A 21,816-nucleotide genomic window follows, 5' to 3' on the forward strand; every position below is an offset into this window, starting at 1 on the left:
AAACAGACTAAAAGAAAAAAAACTACAAAAAAAGTAGGTGAAAATAATATGCTTCAACCTGTACTGAGAGTCCATCAGTTCTTTATCTGGATGTGGATAGCATTTTCCATCATGAGTCCTTTGTAATGTTCTCTTGGATTGTTGTATTGTTGAGAAAAGCTAAGTCATTCATAGTTGATCATCACACAATGTTGCTGTTACCATGTACAATGTTTTAGTGGTTCTGCTTGTTTCACTTTGCATCAGTTTGTACAAGTCTTTCTAGGTTTTTCTGAACTCCATCTGCTCATTATTTCTTATTGCATGCTAGTGTTCCATTACATTCATATAGCACAATGTATTCAACTTTTTCCCAATTGATAGGCATTCCCTCAGTTTCCAATTTTTTTTGCCACCACAAAAAGAGCTGCTATAAATATTTTCCGTATGTAGGTCCTTTTCCAGCAGGAACTGTTTTGTTTTGTTTTTTTTTAAATCAATGATCTCTAGTGTTTAGCACAGACCCTGACATGTTGTAGGCACTTAATAAATGTTTATTAGATTGGACCTCAGAGGCTGAGTATAGATCCTTCATTTTACATAAGGAAACTGATGCCCAGATGAGGGCAATGACTCTTCCAAGGTTACATAGGCAGTAAATGGAAGAGCTGGGATTTGAACCCACATGCTCCAACTCCAAATCCAATACTTTTTCTCTGGGCTATTCTGCCTTTACCAAAAATCATGGAGTGGCACCCCAGGTTTGATCCGCTTTAACAGAACACCTCACTTAGAATAATTCATGCCTGGTAAGGACGGCCCTTCTGACTTCCTAAGCCAAAAAGCTATCGAAGGATGCCTGGGAAAGCTCCCAGGGCAGTATCTATGGGTCAGACATCCCTTTTCCCAGCTTGGTTAAAGACTGAAACTTAATATTTTAAAAACTGATGGCCCTGGAATCTCCTATTTATTTCTATGCTCTCAGGTGCAACATATACTTGGTTGATGGCATAGCAGAAAGAGTATTGAATTTGGAGTGGAAAGACATGTGTTCTAGGTCTGGCTCTTTCAACTGCAAGCTTTGTGGCCCTAAGTTACTTCATCTTTCTGTGCCTCTGTTTTCTCATCTCTGAAATGGTCTCCTAACTCTCACTTTGTGGTTCTAGAAGGCTATTAGTTCAAATCTTGACTCTGTTACTTATTATTGCTGTGACCTTGGGCTCGGACCTTAATTTCATTTTATCTAGGCAGTTAGGTGACTCAGAGGTGTCAAGCTCTTTACCAGTGGGCAGCATGCCAACCTCCTGAGTACTGACTAAACCAGATTAAAATGTAATTGGGAAATGTTTGACAAAATAAAAATGCAATAAAACATAGATAATATTTATATGTGGTTTTCTAAGTCAACATGCAGCCCCTAGAGATCTTTTTGAGTTTGATACCACTGAGTCAGGAAGACCTAAGATCAAGTGATTCCTCAGACATCTACTGGCTGTGTGATCCTGGACAAGTCATTTAACCTCTATCTCAGTTTCCTCTTCTGTAAAATGGGGATAATAATAGCACCTAATATATGGGGTTGTTATAAGGATCAAAATGGTATAGTAATTTGTAAAGAACTTAGCACAATGCCTGGCACATAGTAGGTGCTTAATAAATGTTTATTTCCTTCCTTCTCTAGGCCTCATTTCTTCTTGTATTAGATGACCTCCAAGGTCCCTTCCAGTTCTAAATCTATGATCTTCTGATGTTATCATGTCCATATATCAGCCTTCTAATGAATAATTCCCATTTTAGAAGACAAAAACAAAGCAAATGATGCCCCCCTCTTTCATTTGTCACTGGCACTGCCTTACTTCTGTCCATGGTGCCACCATAATCAGTGTTCATGGGATCACCAAGTTAAGGCTGGAAGGGACTTCTGTGTCCATCTAATCCAACCCCTTCATTTTACAGACAAGGAAACTGAGGTCTCTAGAGATTTAGTGACTTGCCCAAAGTTACAAAGCTTGTAACAAAGCCAACATCTGAATGTAGGCCTTTGAATTCCAAATCCTAATTTCTTTTCATCATACCAGGCTGCCAGGTTCTGATGATACCACACTCCCAACTCAAAGACATTCATTGCCTCCCCGTTAGTGACAGGATCTTATGTTATATGGAAAGGATCTTGCTTTTTTAAATGAATAGAATGCTTGTTTTGGGTTAACAAGATGTGTATCCCTCTTTAGATTCTTAAACTGTGTGGCTAAGGAGATATAGAATGAGAGTAGATAGAATACTGGATTTAGTCAGGAATTCTTAGGTTCAAATAAACACAGGCATAAAATTGTGTCCCTGTACAAAGACACACAGATGGGGGATGAAGTGCTGCTATATGTGAGTGCTAGAGAAAGAAAGCCAATTTGGCTTGATTGCTGAGGGGGGGGCACTAATCTATAATAAGGATGGACAAAGATGCCTCTAACAGAAACAGGGAAATTTGGAATAAGGGGTGGGATTTTGGGGGATGGTGGCAGGAGGTAATGATCTGTGTTTGGGGACATTTTGAATTTGAGATATCTCCAGGATATCTGAAGTGTCCAATATCTGAATCTGAATGATTTGAAGTGTCCCAATAAGGAGCTGGTAATATGAGACTGAAGCTCAGGGAAGAGATTGAAGTTGGATAGATAGATTGATGTGTCATAGATAGAGCCAATAATTACACCCAAGAAACTGATACGGTCACCAAGAGATTATGTGGGAAAACAAGTGAACAGGCCTCAGGACAGAACCTTGGGAAACACCTATGCTTAGGGAAAGTAATATGGATAATGAGCCAGCAAAGGAGACTGAGAAGTCAGGCAGGAGGAGAACCAAGGAGAGTATCTTGGAGGAGAAGGTAGTCTACAGTGCGAAATGTAGCAGAGAGATCAAGAAGAATGAGGATTGAGAAAAGACCATCATATTTGGCAATCAAAGATCATTAACTGTGGAGGGAATGATTTCAGATGAGCAATGAGGTCTGAAGCTGGGTTGCAAAACATTGAAGGTTGAGGGAGAGGAGAGGATATGGAGACAGAAAGTGTATAGACAATTTCTTTTTGGCTGGGAAAGAAAGGGAGGGGAAATATAAGATGGTAATTTGAGGGGATGATAGGGTTTATAGAAGGTTTTTTAAAAAGGATATTAGAGACTTGGGCATGTTTCAAGGAAAGGAAACAAATAGATCTAAGTCAATCATAAGAGAAACTGGGACAGACATGAAGAGAGAAACAGAGATAAACACAGAGCAAGAGAGAGGAAAAATAGATGGAGTGGGCAAGTCTGGAGGAGACATGAGGGGATGGGATCCAGAACACAAGTTGGGCTCAGTGAGGAGAAGGGCCACTTACTCTGAAACTGGATGAAATAAATAATCCCATGAGGAAAAGATGAGATATCACGGGATTTTGAGATAAGCACTTGGCAAACCTCAAAATACTACAGAAATGTGAGTTATTGTTAATAACAAGTATTCATCTAGGATAAAAATCACAGAGTGAGAATAAATCTCAGGGTTAATGAAATCATCAGAGAATTCCCTATATGGTGGAGAACCTGTTAGACTGCAGACCGGAAGGGATCTTGAAAGTCGTGTTACAAATGAGAAAACTGAAGTGCTTAGCAGCACACTGCCGCATAAGAGGTGCTTTATTCAGCTTGTTGATTTGACTTGATGAAGCCCAGAGAGTTTAAATGACTTGCCTGAAGTCACACAAGTATTTGGATGATATTTGAACTCTTTCTCTTACTTTTACTAGTGACTTTTTTTCCCCTCAAGGGAAGTTGAGGTAGGTTGTTTCCAAAGAACCTGTCAGCACAAGAAAGCTTCTCCCGCTATGGCAATTTCAATGTTTATCCTTTTGTTCCGGGCCTACCCATTCTTTGTCTTGCCAGAGGGGAGAGTCCCTGGAGCAGGATCTGAGGGCAGAGATCCCTTTGAAGTTGCCTGTCTTCACCTCAACCTTCCTTCAGGGCTCGGTGAAAAGCTAAAAACAAACTTTGATTTCTTTGTCAAGACAGGCAAAGGAGAGAATGTCCAAGTTAGAAGCCAATCTGTACCAGGAGCTCTGAGAATCAGGAAAGTGAAGAATTGGGAAGCTAACCCAGATGCCAAGCTCTTCCTAAATAGGAATCCTGTCTTCAGCGTCTCCCGCTAGTGGTCATTCAGTCACAGTTTCTAAGACCTCCAAGAAGAGTTTAGAAAGCTTCTACCTCCCAAGGCAGCCCAGTTTACTTTTGGACAGCTCCAAAATTTTGGAAATACTTTCTTACACTGCTTTTCCCCAACTTCTACCTAATTCAAGCTCCCAATTCAAGCCCTCTGGGGACGCTCAAAACAAAGTTGTGATCTCTCTTCTACCTGACAGTACTTCAAATATTTTAATTCAGCTATAATTCCTCTTCTCCTCCCACCCCCAAATCTCACCCCTACTCAGGTGTTCTCCAGAATAAATGTCCTAGTTCTTTGGATCCATGAATGGCCGTGAGGACAATTAGGGTTGTCAAACATGGGAGGGACTATCTTGGAAGATGGTGAGTTCCTCCTTACTGGAGACCTTTAAAGAAAGTCTGGATGAACCTTTAGCTGAACTATATCCGAGGTGCTTCATGCTCAGGCAGGTGCAAACTCCTTCCAGCTTTAAGATCCCATGATGATGCAATGATGCCAAATTTAACCGACATTCATAATTCTAGGTATCTTTGGAGCTAGGTTACAAAAATGGAGTAACTTACTGTATGAATTTTTGGAACTCAGAGCATAACCAAGTAGAGGAAGTTACATGCCTGCTTGGAGAGTACTGCTTTAGCAATCCAAATGAGATAGGTATAAAGAAGAAAAAAGTCAATTAGTTTTCTTTTTTTACTTTCCCTCCTTCCTTTGAAGAGGATCTTGTAAATAGCTTCTGCTCTGAACTCGAGAACCTGCTGGGTGCAATTTATTCCTGCTTGGTTTCTATTCGCTGTTGGGCAGCTGGAATTCCATTTCCTGACTTCAGGACCACTATTACCATAACGAGATTATTTAGCAGCTTGAAAATTTAAAAATACAGCAGTCCGAATGTCTCTCCTGAGTCTACATTCTATCCCTCTTTCTTCCTTGACCACTGTTCATCTCTGTTCTTTCCAAAGAAACTCCTTCCTGCTCCTTCCCCCTGCTCCCCCACCCCCATGCAGTTACTAAGCATGCCAGGTGGAGGTACTATGGTAGTTATCAACACCTAATGATGTGGCACAGATCATAGTTTGAAAGGTGGAAGGAGCCTTAGAGCTCACTAGTCCAATCCCCTCAGCTTACAGATGAGGAAACTGAGGCAAGAGAAGTGAAGTGACTTTGGATCTTAGGATTACAGATTTAGAGTTGGAAGGGACCTTAGAGGTCACCTAGTTCACCACCTCAGCTTACAGATGAGGAACTGAGGCTCAGAGGGATTAAGTGATTTGCCCAAGGACAAACAGGTGGTAGTTGGCAGAACCAGGATTCAAATCCAGGTTGGACGACTTCAAATGCATGGTTCTTTCCATTACATCCTGTTACAGCTATTTGCTGCATGCCTAGAACTTCCAAATAACTAGGTGATTCTACACCTATGAACTTAGACATCTTTAGTGTATTAATTAAACCTAAGAGAACAATATGGCGACTGACCTGTAGATTTGGTACTGTGAACTGTCTTCTGTGTCTCCCCCTTAATTTTATGGCTTGGGAGAATGGGGAAGGGAAAGGAGGACTAGAAACTCTGCTCCCATCTGTAGGAAATACGTTTCAGGCACGGCCACTTGAAGGCAATGGAATTCCCTTTCCAGGGCAAGGTCTGGGAAAGTTTTCCAAGTAGAAGAAGTTATCTTTTCACACTATTTTCTTCCTTTTCTTGACTTTCTCTCTCTGTCCCCTGGCTAGTGTTCCTGTAGCTGCCACAAAGACCATTATATTATTTTATTCCATCCAAACTTTTCCTTCCTTCTACCTCTTCTGCTCCAAAATTGCCTCTCACCCTTCTTACATCAAAGTTCTCATTAAACTAAATGCCCTTAAGGGATTATTAATTGATAACATTCTTTAACCCTCAGAGCAGAATCTCTGCACTTTTATAAAGTAGGCTTGGTAATCTCTCCAAAACCTATCAATTTAATTACTAACAAGTTAGAAAGGGATAAATTCACACCTAGCTATCAATGGGAGACAGCAAGATATAATGGATAAGGTCGCACCTATAGTTAGGGAGACCTGGGTTCAAATCCTGCCTTTGACAATTACCAGTTGTGTGAACCCTGGCAAGTCACTTAACCTCTCAAAGCTTCAGTCTCCTCATTTGTAATATGAAGGGATTGGAGCAGAGGGCCTCTAAGGTCCCTTTGAATTCTAAGTGTATAAATCTATGAACATAAATCTCTTCCAATTCATTTTAGTTTGGGTCCAGTTTCTTAACTTAAAGGAATGAAATTAACGTAGAATTTGGGGCATCAATTCAACAATTCAGTTCAACACTAATTAATTGCCTACTGTGTGCAAAGTACTGTCCATTGACAGTAAGTCCATAAGGAAAGAGAAATAATTATAATATTATTATTTTAACAGCTAATATTTACACAGCTCTTTAATGTTTGCAAAGCTCTTTATATATATTATCTCATTTGATCGTCTAAACAATCCTGTTAGGTTGATGCTATTATACCTACTTTGCAGATGAGGAAACTGAGGCAGAGAGAGGTCACTTATCCAGGGCCATATAATTGGCAAATGACTAAAGCAGAATTTGAAGTCAGGTCTTTGAGATGGAGTTTGGTACTCAATCTACCATGCCATCTCAATGCCTCCAAAAACATGGGCAGCTGGAGTAGGAATTTTCCCATATCCATGCTGCAGGCAGTCTCCTGCTTTGGTCATCAGTAAAATTAACCTTGATCCATAATCTCAGCAAAATGGATTCATGTCTCAGTGTAAGGGAACTAGTAGATGGCTAATGATACATCAAACATATATAAGTCAAGAATCTCTGGCTTCATCCTTGTGATAAGGGTTGTCCTCCCTGCCCCACTGCAGATTCCAACCAGTTTAGAATTTAGTAGATCAGTCTTAGGGATTTGAGTCTCACAGAGGTTAAGGGACTTGCCCATCCTTATATTCATTGTAAGTGTCAGAGGTGGGATTGCAACCTAGGGTTTCCTGACTCCAAGGCTTTCACCCTATTCATTATACCATGCTGTCATTTGTGGGAAACAACAACAACAAAAATTCCTTGATTATTAGGAATTCTTTAAATTGTGAGCAAAGTCCCATCTCATGCACACATAGACAGACAGACAGACAGATACACACACACACACACACACACACACACACACACACACACATTCCAAACTGTGAAAACTGAACAAAGCCAACATGTTAAGAATTCATGATGAGTTAATGTAGGGACTCCTGATGTGCGAACTCTTTCTACCTATTCAGATTGCAACCTATCTTTAATTTATAGTCCTAACGAGTTGCCTGAAGCTCAGACAAGTTAAATGACTTTCCTACAACTACACAGCAATTCAGTTTTCGAGAAGGAATTTGAAAACAGGCTTTCCTGACTTTAAGGCTTGTCTTTCAATCCCACTACACCATGCTGCCTTTCATGGACAGAAAAACATTGCTTCAGATTTTTAAATTTTAAAAATTGCATGAGTTGTGAATAAATGACCAATACATGAGCAACAAAGTGTGAAGGCTGAGCATCTGTGAACACAATCCATGTTGGAATCCAACAAAACTGAAAGTGAACTCCCTTCTGCTTCAGGGACTCCCTCGATTTCTTTAAAGATCGACTCTGGTGCTATCTCTTCCAGAGGGGCATTCCTGATTCTCCAGACCTTAGTCTTCTCTTCCCCCACCCCACCCAAATTACGTTGTATTTATTCTCTAAACATTTTGTGCAGACTTTTCTGTCTATAAGCTATTTTATCCTAGTAGAATGTCAGCTTTTTGAGGACAATTTTTTTTTCGGTCTTTGTACCTCAATGCTTAGCACATAGTAGGTGCTGAATAAATGCTTGGTGAATGGATCAAAGTTAATGTGACATGTTCCAGATTTACATGGTCATTGTCTTCCATGATAAAATCTCAGACTTGGAAGGAATTCTACCCTCAAGGAGTTTATATTCTAAAGCTAGATGGCTCCAAAAACCAGAATGTTGGACTTGGAGTCAGGAACACCAAAGTTCAAATCATGCCTCAGACACTTACTAGCTGTGTGACCCTGGGCAAACTATTTAACCTTTCTCATCTGAATTTCATGAGAAGACATGTTCCAAGGGTCTATAAAGTGTGGTGCCCCATGACTCAGGTATATCTCGACTAGAGATAGTCTAATTAAAAAAAGGTCAGAAAATACTGTATTGTACCTTTGGTAGGCAAAGAAAATTGCTCAATGAGTGATTAAAATATCATAAATTAAAAAGATCAGCCACTGTCCCCCCCCCCCTCCAGCTAGATGCTACAGTTTCCATAACTTGTCATATCTGTAAGTGTGGACTCAGGAATGTACTCCTTCCTTATCTCTGTTTCTCAGAATCCTTATCTTCTCTCAAGGCTCAGGTCTGAGCCACTTTCTCCCTCTCCTCACCTTTCCAACCTGCCCAGTAGAATCTTGCCTTTGTCTGCATCTCTTTTTAATCTGATTGCTCTCAATCTTGACCTATATTTATCTGGGTACCTGTTGTATCCCCTCTTAACAGAAAGCAAGCTTCTTGAGGGCAAGAGACTATTATGTCATTTTTAAGCCCTTGTATCCCCAGTGCTTAGCACAGAAAACACCTTAATCAATTGAGCCAGGAAAATGTATATTCCTAGATACTGTGATAAGCCTTGTAAATACACGGGTGAAAACTCAGGAGGTTCTGCCTGCATTGTATCAGAGAAAACAACATATATTTGTGTGTATGTATATGTGTATATATGTGTGTGTGTATGTATACACACAGAGATGTATATCACATGTATATGTACGCATCATATATACATGTATATTTACGGATATATCAGTCATGTATGTATATATACACAGAGATGTATATCACATGCATATATACAAATCACATATATACATGCATATTTGCACATGTATATCAGTCATATATACATGTATATTTTTGTGTGTATACACAAATATGTATATATATATTATATATAACTGATATACCTATACATACACACATGACAAATATGTGTGTATATACCCACATAACAGATCCAAGGCAGAGGTCACAGTAAATGGGAAAGCTTCATTTAAAGGTAAGTATTTGAGCTGTGTCTTTGAAGGAAACTTTGAAGGGATTTTATGAGGTGAAGAGGAGGAGGTGGTTTGTTCTAGGTGTGTACGTTGGGGGAGGGGGCTTCAAAGGTGGAGATGGAAACAAAGTGCCATGTATTATGGACGAGTTAGAAAACCACTTTGGTTAGACTGAGATAAAAGGACCACAGATCTAGAGCTAGAAGCAACCTCAGGGACTATTTAGCCCATCCCTCTCATTTTACAGATGGGTATTAAGTAGTTTATAGAAATTTCAGTGACTTGCCCATTATATTAAGTATTTAAGGCTAGAAGAAAGGGCCTAATGTGTGATATGACTGGTAAGTTTGGGACTAGGTTGGGCAGGGCTTTAAATGCCACTTAATTAAAACATGTTGAATTGAATTGAAATGAATTCCTTTACCCTGTGAGTGGTACTACAGGTGGTACATGGGTAGAATGTTGGACCTGGAGTCAGGAAAACTCATCTTCTTGAGTTCAAATCTGGCCTCAGACACTCACTAGCTGCACGACCCTGGGTAAGTCAGTTAACCCCATTTATCTCAGTTTCCTCATCTGTAAAATGAGCTGAACGGTGAAAGAAATGGCAAACCACTCCAGTATCTTTGCCAAGAAAACCTCAAATGGGAGCATGGAGAGTCAGACATGACTGGAATGACCCAACAACAACAACCATCCTTGTCAAGGAAAGAGGGAAGGTTTGTGGGAACACACCAGATTCTAAGATCACAGCTGCCCCCATAGTTGTTATCTACCAGGGTGATAATGACTGTTCCAGTAATGAGAAGAAAGGCTAAGATGGGAATTATTTGGAGGCCAAGGAGGTAAATTGTTCCCATCTCCGGAGACATTCTTCAGCTCTCTCCTTTGATCACAATAGCCAACATTTTGACCACATGTGCTTTATTTTGTGTGCTGCTCCCTGGGTTTCTCTGAGTGGAGGCCCTTTGTGGTGCAACATCTCTTGGAACACCTAATGAAATACTCACGAGAAATTTGGAAACCAAGATTTGTCCAGTTCCTCTGTGAATCCAGGTGGAAATATCCCACCTAGTTCTATTTTGTCACAGTGATCTCTCTACCTCCTCAAGTTTCTCAGTCTACTTTCCTGGGACCTCAGTCTTTGTACTTATGTGTCTCTCTTAGTTCTTTGCATACATAGGGCCATAGCCTTATAGAATGGGGGCTTTCCCCCCATGAGATTATAAACACCTTGAAAGCAGTGGCTGACTTGTATCTGACTTTTCCCATACTTCGAATGCTTTACACACAGTAAGCTCTTTGTAAATGCTGAATTGAATTGAATTTGCTTCTTTCAATCCACCAACAGTCAACTAGCATTTATTAAGTGCTTACTATATACTAGGCACTGTACAAAGTGCTAAGGAGTAAAACAGTCCTTCCCCTCTAGGAACTTACCTTCTCTTGGGATCATTGTAGGAGAAACACATTTACAAGGTCCCTGCTGAGTAGGTTGGGTTAGTTTTCCCCTAAACGTTGAAAATGATCATTGAGGGACAGCTAGGTGGCACAATGGATACAGCACCAGCTCTGGAGTCAGGAGGACCTGAATTCAAATCCCATCTTAGACACTTACTAATTGTGTGACCCTGGGCTAGTCACTTAAGCCCCGTTGCATCAAAAAAAGACATCATCCTTGAGACTTCCTTGGCCCAGAGGATTAAAGCTTAGACTCATTGAGATTGCCTAGGAGTTGTTGCAAATGTAGAGGTAGAAGAGCAATGTCCAGCTTAATCAATGTCATGTCATTGTTTGAACACCCTTTCCATGCTCTTGTGAAGATAAGTACTCATGGGGTCATAGGCACATCCACTAGAGATGGAAAGGACTTCAGGGGCCTCTACTCCAACCCTTTCATTTGACAGATAAGATAACTGAGGCCTAGTCACTTGCTCGAGGTCACTGGATTGTAAGCTTCAGAGGTTAAATGGCCCACAAATATCTCATTTTGTTTTAATCTCAAATCTGAACTATTGGACTGATCTGAGTCAAGCCTGGCCCAGAATGGAGGGAAACAATATGAACATATATTGGAATATTAAAAATAGGTACAAATAGATAGGTCGTAACCCTTCATATTCAATTGTATTCCCATTCCCAGGAAGATGCTAAGGGATAGGTCTCTAGCTATTTTCTTTTTAAAATGTAATTGATGTTTTTTATCTTTATGTTACAGTCATTTTTTGTTAGTAAGCATCATATCTGGGGATGTGACCTGGATGAAAACAGAAGTCATCCCGCTTTTAGAGCTCAGAAACAGAGTTAAAACTTTGGAAGGCTTTATTAGATGTAAAAGTTAGATGTAAAAAGGTTGAACAAAAGACTGAATCCAACAAGATGAAATTTAGTAGGGATAAAGGCAAAGCCCATCACATGGATATAAAAAAATCCATCATGCAAGTAGAGAGAAAGGTATGACGAGACAACAGGTGTGTGAAGAACTCCTGTGGATTTGAATGAGCATTACTGTGACATGGAAGCCAAAAAACCTGATTTATCTTAGACTGCATTAACAGTAGAAATGTATGTGTGGGATAACAAATGTATTATGCATATCTGGAGTGTTACATGAAGTTCTGGGAGCCATATTTTGGAAAACTGGAGAGCGTCCAGGGGAGGGTGACCAAGAGCAGAAATCAAAAAATAATTCCACAGGAGGATTGGTTGAAAAAATTGGGAGATCTTTAGGCTAGAAAAGATAAGACCTGGGGAGGGGTGTGATATTAAGACATGACATGATTTACGTCTTCAAGTTGTTTGGAGGCCTGTCATGTGAAGAGGGCTTAAATTTGTTCTATATGACCCCAGAGGACAGAGTTAGGAACAATAGGTAGAAATTACAGAAGGGAAGATTTCTGTTTATTTCAAGGAAACCCTTCTTTTTGGGGCTGTCCAAGAGAGAAATGGACTTTTTAGGGTGGTGAATCCCCTATAAATGGAAGCCTTTGAGTATAGACTGCATGACAACTTGTTAGGAATCAGATGATTTAGAGTGAGAAGGGTCTTTAGAAATCTTCTAACAGGGGTGGGGAACCCTTGGCCTCAAGACCATGTGGACCTCTAGGCCCTCAAGTGCGGCCCTTTGACTGGGTCCAAGTTTTAAAGAACAATATTTTTTTAAAGGCAATTGGGGTTAAGTGACTTGCCCAGCATCACAAAGCTAGTAAGTCTCAAGTGTTTGGTCTGAGGCTGGATTTGAACTTGGGTCCTCCTGACTTCAGGGCCTGTGCTCTATAACAATTGCTTTTATTAAGGGGATTTGTTCTGTGAAGTTTGGGTTCAGTCAAAGGGCCACATTTGAGGACCTAGAGAGCTACATGTGACCTTGAGGCCTCAAGTTCCCCACCCCTGTCATATACAACTCTTTCATTTTTATAGTTGAGAAAATGGAGACCCAGAAAAGTCAAGCAATTAGCCCAGGTTGACACAGAAAGTTATATGCAGAGTCAAGATTGGAACCCAGGTGCTCTGACTCCAAATCCATTGCTCTTTCTACTACACTAGGGCATTTTAAAGTCTGATATTCATGCCATATAGTCCCGTCATTCCCTTAATTATTTTGAGATAATTTGGGGTCTAGACTGGGACACAAGATTGACATCTGGGAGCTCTGAGGGACCTTCCTTTTAGTGTAGAATGTTAGAACTGCAAGGCATCATAGAATGTCAGAGATGGGCAGGATTTTGGAATATGGAATGTTAGAACCACAAGAGATCTTAGAACACAGAAGGAGGAATATGTGAATATAGAATGTTAGAAGAGACTGCCAGAGACCTCAGGATATAACTGTGTCAAAGCTGGGGCTTACCTTAAAGGTCAGAGGCTTAGAGCTGGAAAGGACTTAGAGGCCATCTATTCCAACCTCCAGTCTTATGGAGGGGAGAAACAGAAATTAAGTGACTTGCCCAGGATCATACAGCAAGTAAATGTGAGAGATAGGACTCAAGTCTATGCTTCCTACCTCCCATCCCAATACATCCTTCACACTGCCTCCCCACAAGGTCCCCTAGTTCAACCCCCTCATTTTAAAGATGAAGGAACTGAAGTAAATGAATGTTGGTGTCTTCTTCACTTTCCTTCCGTGGAGAGTCAACAATGCCCCAAACCCCAGTGGATTTTCTAGGAGAAAAAAAAACATCCCTGCACTGGCTTCCCTATTATTTTCTTATGCTCAGTTCTCATTTTTCCAGGTGCACTGTGATCTCGTCCTTTATTAATGTCTTGAGGATATTGCTTAAACCATAGGGAAAATCCACTAGCCTGTAATTTAACTCCTCTCTGTTTCTATTTCTTAAATATCAGCATTGGGCTTCCCCCCCCCCCACATAGCTCTCTTCCTCTTCATTACATAACTAGATATGTACATACTCCAGAAGAGAGAGTACCTGAGTTGAACTGTAAAGGATTCTGGCAAGTAGAGATGAAGAGGGCATGGAGCTCAGCAGTCCTGTGGATATTCACAGAGGTGATAGGTGGCCTACAGAATTCAAAAAAGGCTAGGAACCCACTTTGGCTGGAAGGTCACAGAGAGGAATGTGAAATAATAAGAATGGAAAGTTAGTATGGAGGTAGACTGTGGAGGTCCTCAAATGCCAGGCTAAGAAGTTTGCATTTTATCCTGAAGGCAATAGGGGACCACTGAAGGCTTTAGAGTAAAGGCAGGACATGGTCAGACGTGGACATTTGGACCATTGTTTTTGCAGCTGATTGGAGGCAAGGATTGGAGAGGGGACAATCTCAAGTCAGAGAAACAGTTGTCACTGGAAGAGGAATGAGGGTCTCAACTATCACGGTGACCCTGTGAGTAGAGAGAAGAATGCAGATTTAGAATCGATAAGATTTGGTAATTGGGTGGATGTGGGGAATGAGGTAAAGAAAAGAGTGAAAGAGAAAGGTGATGCTAACATTCTGATCCTGGGTGAATGAGGGGATCATAGCATGCTCAGGAGAAATAGGGGAAACTTGGAGAAAGGTGAAGCATAAGGGAGAATGAATGGAGTGACTGCCACTTTGGACACGTTGAGTTTGAGGTGATGATGAGATTTCTAAGTGGAGCTGTCCACAAGACAGTTGGTTATCATAGGATCAGAGATGTCTATTTAGAGCTAGAAGAGGCCTTGGGGGTCATCTACTCTGATGCTCTCATTTTATGTCAGGAAGCATTTATTAAGCCCCTACTGTGTGCCAAAAGCTGTGCTGAATGCTGGGGATACAAAGAAAAGCAAAAGACAGCCCCTGCCCTCAAGGAGCTCACAGTCTAATTGGAGAGATAAAATGAAAAACAAATTGTGCAGATTATATATGTATATGTGTGTGTGTGTGTGTGTGTGTGTGTAAATATATATGATAAATTGAAGATAATCAATAGAGGGAAGTTATTGGCATTAAGGGAGGCTGGGGAAAACTTGTAGCAGCTGAGACTTTAACTGAGGCTTGAAAGAAGCCACAAGGTGGAGATGAGAAGGGAAAGAGTCCTAGGAATGAAGGACAGTCAGTGAAAATGCTCAGTCAAAAGCTAGAGTGTCATGACTGACAAACAGCCAGGAGGCCAATGCCATTAGAAGCAGAGCATGAGGGGGCTGGAGGGTGTTGGAAGACTGGAAAGATAGGAGGGAGACAGATTGTAAAGGGCTTTGGATGCCAAACAGAGGATTTTGCATTTGATCCCAGAGGTGACAGGGAGTCACTAGAGTTTCTTGAATGGGAGGGGGAGGGGGGGTTGAGGATGAAGAAACTGATTACCAGAAGAGTGAGATGGTGGCAAATGGAAGAGGTTCTTAGACTCCAAATCTATTGCTTTCTTCCCCAAAGTATCATGGTACCACCCTTAGAATTCAAAGGAAAGGTTAAGACTAGATAAATAAATTGAACCCTTGAGATTAGATGAGATCATTAAGGAAGAGTATAGAGAGGAGAGAATCTGGGACAGAGCCTTGGGGGACAAGAGCATTTACAGAGTGACAGGAAGATGACATAGCATAGTACTGAACTTTGGGGCAGCTTGGTGGTTCAGGGAGTAGAGGACCTGTCCTGGAATCAAGAGGACCCAAGTTCAAATCCCACCTCAGACACTTACTAGTTGTGTGACCCTGGGCAAGTCACCTAACTCCCAATTGCCTCAGGAAGAAAAAAAAATTAAGTGATGAACTTGGAGTCAAGAAGACCGGGGCAAGTCACTTAACCTATGGAGGCCTCAATTTCCTCCTCTGTAAATGAAGAAGTTGGGTTAGATGACCATGAAGATCTCTTCCAGCTCCAAAGGAGTCAGAGGCCAGGTCAGACAGGTAGGAGGAGAGGAGAGAACCAGGAGCCCAGGGTGGCACGGCAGAAGCACATTTCTTCTTGATGTCAGGAAAGCTTCCTAAGAGAGAGAGTGCCGTCTCTAAGTGGAATGGGCTAAGTAGGGAGAGAGTGGACTCCTCCTCACTGGAGCTCTTCAGGCAGAAGTCAGATGACTAATTGGCAGGGGCCTTTGCCTAGGTTTTCCTTTAGGTATGGTCTTTCCTAGATGGCAGCTGAAGTCTGCTCTAACTCCAAAATTCTCTATTTCTGTGTGAAATCCAACCAATAAGGTGACCAAGTCTGAAAGCATATGCAACATTCCTCCCTCATTGATCCCCAATTTCTCAGAGCTGCGTTTTCTCATCTCTCTTCATTACTTTAATGATACATAATATTGTGATCTTTTGCTTTTCCTTCACCTGTGCTTCACAAAAGTTTCCTTCTCCCCCACACTTGTACCCACCAATCAGAGAGCCTTGTCTTATGACAAAGAATTAAGCAGAGGGCCCAGCACAGAGGAAGGAAAATTCTGCAAAACTAATGTAGCTAAAAAGTATGACATTAAATGCAATGTTCCACACCCATAGACCCCCATCTCTGTAAAGAATGGTTAGTGGGGTAGGGGAGAATTGCCTTCTTATTTTGCCTTTTTGGGGCCAAGCTTGGTCATTATAATTACACAGAGTTTGGCTTCCAGCCCCCTCCTTTTACAAATGAAGCCATGAAGTCACTTATCTGATGCTACCCGGGTGTCAGGGCTAAGATTCTCATCCAAGTGTTTTCATCTGAATCCAGTAATGTTGCCACTATAGCATCCTGCCAGGTCAGACCAGACTGTCGGAGGGCTGCTTTTTTAAGCAGGTGGATGGGTGGTATGGTGGACAGAGTCCCAAGACATCGGTTCAAACCCTGCCTCTGATACTTATTACCTAGAGGACCTTGGGCAAATCCCTTCACTTCTCTGGGCCTCAGTTTCCCTAACTATAAAAGGAGGCAGTTGGACTAGATCACTTCTAAGGTCTCCCCCAGCCCTAAATCTCTGATCCTATGATCCTGCTTGTATGACTTTGGACCACTCATTCAACTTCCTTGTGCTGGATTAAATGGCCTCCAAGCTCCCTTCCAAACTTAAACCTGTGAGGCAATGACTTTCCCCAGTAGGCAATGGCGAGCCATTGCAGATTACATCCAAGGTACTGAGCAATCTCTCTGTGGCAGAAGATTCCTTTTCACCAGAAGTTGTAAATGACATCGTTTCCTTCCTTTCTCTTCCCATTGCTCTTTGAACAGCCTTTCCCACCCATAGCTAGTTTCATGCCTATTATCAAACTTTAAATCATTTTCTGAAAGAATAGAATTCACTCTTTTTTTTTTCCTCTTGTAGAAGCCTCTCGGCCGGTGAAATTCTGTTGATTCAATTTGAGCATTTCTGTGGTCATCCCTTATTGATCTCTTCCCTCTGTTTTGTGCTTAAAGGCTACATTCACTGGGTTCATCCCTCAAAGAGGCTGATTCTTTACTTTATGAATTATTAACCAGGCTGGGCTAAGACGGCTCCAAGGTAGGCTTAGATTCAGAGGGCCCTGAAAAAAGTGAAGATTTTAATGGTTCTTTAGGGGGCAGTCCTGATTTGTACTTTATTTTAAATTCATGACTTTGGGACACAACAGGCCATTTCCTTTTCTTAGGGACAGTCTTGTGGGTACTCTTTCCGCAGCTAGGTCTAATGATTTTGCTTTATTAATAAGAGCCTGAGACCCAGGTGACCTAGATTCAGGACCACGTTCCAGCACTTGTCTCTGTAGCTACCATCAATCACGCAATTTTACCTCTGTTTCTTGACAGAGAATATCAATTACTGAAATTCCTGTAGCACTTTAAGGTTTGTTATTTTGTCTCCTTTATTGAAGGAGACCATGTGAGTTGGGGGCTATTATTATCTACAATTTACAGATGGAGAAACTGGGGCTTAGAGAGGTTAAGTGATATTTCCCTGATCACAAAGCTGCTATGTGTAGGAGGCAGGATTTGAACTCAGGCCTTTTTGCTGCTAGGTTTAGCACATTAATCAGTATACCATGAGCAGGGAGCTTTTTGCCTGTTGCTCATTTGACTGTCAGGAAATTGCAGAGAATAGTCACTTAACAGCCATTGGTGTACAGTGGAAAGATAGAGAGACAGCCCTGGTCTTGAAGTCAGAGGACCTGGGTTTGAATCTTGTCTTTGCAATTAGTTAGCTAGGTGACTTTTGGCAAGTCACTGAAGAATTCTGTGCCTTAGTTTCTCCTTCTGTAAAATGAGAGGGGCAGACTAAATGTCCTTTAAGGTCCCTGCCGGTTCTAAATCTATGATTCTGTAATCTACTCCCCTGCGCTTTCCAACACCCTTATCATGAATTATAAGAAAGTCACTGGTGAAATTGGACGTGAACTCAGGAAGACCTGATATTAGTTGTGTGATCCTGGGCAAGTCACTTAATTTCTCAGCCTCAGTTTCCTCATCTGTAAAATAGGAGTAGTAATAGAACTAAAGTGCTTTTCAAATCCTAAATCACCGTATACCTGGTAGCTGTAATTTTGTGTTATAATTCTTTATGTCTAGAATGGAAGTTCCAAGAGGGCAGGAGCCCTTATGTAAAGATTTTCTGTTGTCTCAGTGTTATCTCTTCCCTAGTGCTTGCTTCTTGGCTCAGGACACCATAGACACTCAGTAAATGTTTGTTTAATTGAATTAAATAAAATCTGGATACAGTAATGAGATCATAAAACTGAATTTCATCCTTAAATCATCTAATTGCAGGCATTTCCTGGGATTAGGATTAAAATCCATGTTACAAGGGAAGGGCAAGAGCTCAGGATTGTAGATTTAGAGTTAAAAGAGACCTGAGACCATCTGGTCCAGCCCCTCCCTTTTATAGACCCAGACAAGTTAAAGGATTTGCCCACTGTCTCACAGCTATTCAGCACCACAGGAAGGATTCAAACCCAGGTCTTCTGTATATTTCACCATGTTATGTTTATTTATATTCAAAGGATCGTAGATTTAGAGCTAGAGGGTAACTCAGAAGCCACTTAATCCAACCTCCTAATTTTACAGATGAAGAAACCGAGGTTCAGAGAGGGGACATGATTTATCAAAGCAATATAAAGTGATTTCATGAGGGGAGAAAACACCAGCATCCAGGAGATTAAGAAAGGCCTCGGGTAGGAGGTGTCTAAAATGTTCTTTAAAGGAAACTCAAGATTCTAACCTAGTTCAATGTTAGGTACAGAATAAATACCCTGAACAAATGCTATTGTTGACTGAATGACTGATTGCCAGTCAAGTTTGAAAAATATGCCTTCTATGTGATTCTGGTCAGACCATTTCTAGAATGTCTGTTGACCACCAAGTGCCATATTTTAAGAGTAACTTTGATAAAATGGAACATGGCTTAGAAAAAGGTGACCAGCAAAGTGAGGGGGACTAGAAAACATGTCATTTAAAGAATGGTGGAAGGAACAGGGTGTTTAGACAGAGAAGAAAAGATTCAGGGCCAGTGATGAAATAAAGGGATGAAAACATGATAGATGTCTTCAAATATTTCAAGGGCTGTCATATGGAAGAGGAGGTAGACATTCTCTGAGGCTCCAGGAGGCAGAAATAGGGTTTTAATTCAACAGAAATATAATTACAAAGTGTAATTAGAAATGTCCAAAAATGTAATGGGCTGCTTTGTGAGGCAGTCGGTTCTTTCCATCTTGATAAAATGCTCAAGAAAAATCTGGCAATCTACTCATCAAGGAAATTCTTGTATGCAGGTTGGACCAGAATGACATCTAAGGCTGAACCCATCATTTTTAAAGAGGAGGAAACTGAAGGCCAGGGAAGTTAAATAATGACTTATACAAAGTCACACAGATAATCGCCAAAGGCAGGATTCAAACCCAGTTTCTTTGTATATTTTACTACTCTGTGTGTGTGTGTGTGTATTTCTATATGTTCATAGTTTCAGGGTTGGAAGATACCTCAGAGGTCATTTAGTTCATCTTCCTCAGTTTTACAGATAAGGAAACTGAGGCCCAGAGAATGCCCAAGGGCAAGTCAGTTAACCTCTCAGTGCCTCAGAGAACTTTCTAAGACTCTAAGACTAGGTCATCTCTATGGTCCCTGAATTACAGATGTGTTGCTAATCTTTGTTGGTGGAGGGAGATTCCACTGTGGGAATTTCCCTGACATTTTTAAAGGTTTGCAGTGTTTTCCTCACAGTGACCCTATGGGGTAGGAAGGGTAGGACATTATTAGTTTTGGCAGCTATGGAGTTTAGTGGATAGAGTACTGGACTTGTAGTCAGAAAGACCTGGGTTCAAATAGGACCTCAGACATTTTCCAGCTGTGTGATCTTAGGCGAATCACTTAAACCTCTGTTTGCCTCAGTTTCCTCATCTGTAAAATGGGGATAATAATGGCACCTACCTCCCAGGATTGTTGTGAGGATTAGATAAGATCTGTAAAGCCCTTTACACAAATGCTATCATTATCATCATCGTCGTGGTAAACATCATCATTGTTATGGATTTCGTGTCTCTTTCCAGTTTTAGGGAACGCCAAAAAGCTCCTGCCGAAGGGGTGTTATGTTGAATCTATAAGCCTGAGCAGGCCAAGCGCTGATTCTTGGCAGGCTTTGTTTATTTGGTGGCGTTTTGGTGTCGGGCCAGACCTCTCACTTCACAGGTATAGGTAATTCCTTCGATCAGCATAAATCTTCACCTGCTCTGCAACTAATAGTCTTTAAAGAATTGGCTGGGGGCACTGAGAGAAGTTAAAGGACCTGATCAGGGCCACACAACCTGTACTTGTCTGTCTGCCCGCTATTCTCCGTCACCTCGCAGCAGGTAACCGAGCTCTGAGAAAAAGGCCCTTCTCTTGATCGAGTGCCAGAGCGGAGGCGACGTTTGTGCGTCTGCCAGGTTTGGCTTTACTAACCGGTATCCGCTACGCGGACAATCAGATGCTGGAGATCAGTTGTAGTGCAACGAGCAATGCAACCCTTCGATCCGCCTTCCAGAGCCCAAATTCCCGCCGCCACCTGCGTGACGTTTCCTTCTACGCCAGAGCGCGGGTGAGGAGAACGCCCGGAGCCGGTGCTTCCGACCATCTCTAAGTTGTAAACGTGTCTGTGAACTGGGGAGATCACGGAACCCTCAGAGGCGGGATTTTTTTTTTTAGAGCCACACGCTGCACTTTTCTGCAAAAAGAGATGAGATTTCTGTTTGCTGAGGCCTAGGGGAATTCTGATCCTCTACAGCGGAGGTCTTTCTTTCTTTCTCTTCCTTCTTTCCTCTCCCTTTCTTTCTTCCTTTCTCTCTCCCTTTCCTTCTTCCTTTTCTTTCCCTTCCTTTCTTTCTCTCCTTTCCTTCCCTTCTCTCCCTTCCTTCCTTTCTCTCCTTTCTTTCCCTTCCTTCCCTCCCTCCCTTTCCTCCCTCACTCTCCTCCCTCTCTCATTCCTCCCCTCCTTTATTCCTTCTTTCCTTCCTTCTGGGTTCAAACCCCACCTCAGATATCTCCTAGCAGTTTGGCCACCCGAAATCTGATCTTCTGAGTTTCTTCACCTGTAAAATGAAGGCATTCGATTACATAACCTCTAGGTCTCTTACTGCTCTAGACTGAACCCCCTCTGAACTTAATAAGTGCATTAAAGGGAGGTAAGAATTCGAACTAGTCCACAGTAACTATACTGAATAAATATTGTAGAACAAATGACCCTTACCCCCATCCCATCACTTAACCTCTTTGGTCTGTTTCTTCATGTGTAAAATTAAGGGAGCTGACCTCTCAGGTCCCTTTGGGCTCTAAATCTGTGGTTCTATGACGTCTTTTGTTTTCACATCATGTCCAAATTTGTCCGTCCTTCCTTCTCTCCTGAGTCATCCCTTGTAACAAAGACTAAAAAAGGGGGAAAACGAATCCCCACGAAACTAGCCAACCCATCAATTATATGCAATATTCCAAACCCATAGTCCCCCACCTCTGTAGTGAAGGGAGAGAGGTGCATTTTCTCTTCCCTGGAGTAAAGCTTGATCATAGCACCATCGTTTTAGAACTGTAAGGGACCTCGGAGGCCATTTATTTCACCTTCCCCCCGTTTTATGGATGAAGAAACTGTCAGAGGATCAGTGATTTAGAGTTGGGAGGCACCTAAAAGCCACCTAATCGAAACTGCGGTGGGGGGCAG

The sequence above is a fragment of the Phascolarctos cinereus genome, unplaced genomic scaffold (genome assembly GCF_003287225.1).
Source record: "Phascolarctos cinereus isolate Bilbo 61053 unplaced genomic scaffold, phaCin_HiC Scaffold_1;HRSCAF=81, whole genome shotgun sequence".
NCBI lineage: Eukaryota > Metazoa > Chordata > Mammalia > Diprotodontia > Phascolarctidae > Phascolarctos > Phascolarctos cinereus.